Raw genomic sequence first — 1,351 nt, 5'->3', positions numbered from 1 at the left:
AGGAGCAGGATTCACTGGTTCTGCTGTCACAGGAGCAAAATTCACTGGTTCTTCTTTCAAAGGAGAGCTAAAATGCCAAGCAGATGCCACATTTGGGGACACAGCTGCTCCCCTGCTAAGAAGAATCTGTCCCAAAACTCAGGGAGTCCCAGAATGCCTAAATCAAAGGGTTCCACACAGGATATTTGGATCTAATCTTTCTTCAAACTCTGTTTCTGACTTCTAAAGCCAGCTAGGGATTTCTCTGACTGCTGCCACCTCCCCAGATGAATGTAAAGCACATTTCCTCCCTTCCACCTTTCAAATGACCTCCTTTGTCCTCAGAGTCCAAAGTGCTGGGGACATGTCAATCCCTTTAACTGGGTATATGAAGTGACATCTATAACCTTTCAGGAATTGAAAAATGAGCAGGAAGATGTCGCTGATAATGTCGGAACGGCCAAAGCGACACAAAAAAAGGTTCCAGCAAAGTTTATTCCAAGAAAAAAGCAGGGACAGCGGGGCTGCTGCGCAGCCCCTTAAGTACAGTTTTTGAACACACGTAATGCACATGGATAGGACAGTTCAAACTTTCACACCAGAATTCTTACAGCTAATAGGTGCATTTTCTAAACTCTACTTTCTCACAACAACTTTGCTCTTTCTCAAAACAGCCCAGTTCTTTCCCACAACAGTCCCGAGCACCTGCTCTTATTTTTCTCTCATGTTGATGTTCTTCCCAACTACTCTCGTTCAAAACAGGTCCTTGTTCTCATGAGACAGTGCTCCTGTTTTCATGAGACAGTGTTCTCTGTTCCCACGGGACAGCTTCTTCAGGATGCATCAGTACGTTGTCAGGATCAGGGCCTCCATTTTCAGTCCTCCCTTTTCAGTCCATCTCAGGGGTATACTTTGATCTGGTCAACATCTATTGCTTCGTCAGTATGTGCCAAGGTGCTGACAGACCCGCTGTCACCCGTGACAGGAAGACACATTTCTGTAAGATTACAGCCCTTTTTGGATGGAAAGAGAACAGCTGTGATGAACCCACACATCCCCTGGGCACTGAACTGACATCAGTGACTGACTTCCTAAAGGATACCACTGGCCTGGAGACCTGATGCCCAGCAGCATTCAGGGAACCTGAGCAGGCAACATATTCCCAGATCATTTCAAGTCTATTAATACAGTTCTGGAGTGAGGAGCTTTCCCTCAAGCCCACAATTGTGATTTGGAAGGCTCTGGCTGTGTCTTGCACATCAGTGAGTCACACTGTATTTTCTTTCTGCCTGAGAAACAATATGACTGTGCAGGAAGGAGAAAGGCAAAACAAATTTTGATCTTGCTCTGGGTTAAGCACTTGATTTGAACT

This window comes from Lepidothrix coronata, unplaced genomic scaffold (assembly GCF_001604755.1).
Source record: "Lepidothrix coronata isolate B3197 unplaced genomic scaffold, Lepidothrix_coronata-1.0 Scaffold2, whole genome shotgun sequence".
In the NCBI taxonomy this organism is placed as follows: Eukaryota; Metazoa; Chordata; class Aves; order Passeriformes; family Pipridae; genus Lepidothrix; species Lepidothrix coronata.
Note: the sequence above shows the minus strand (reverse complement) of the source record.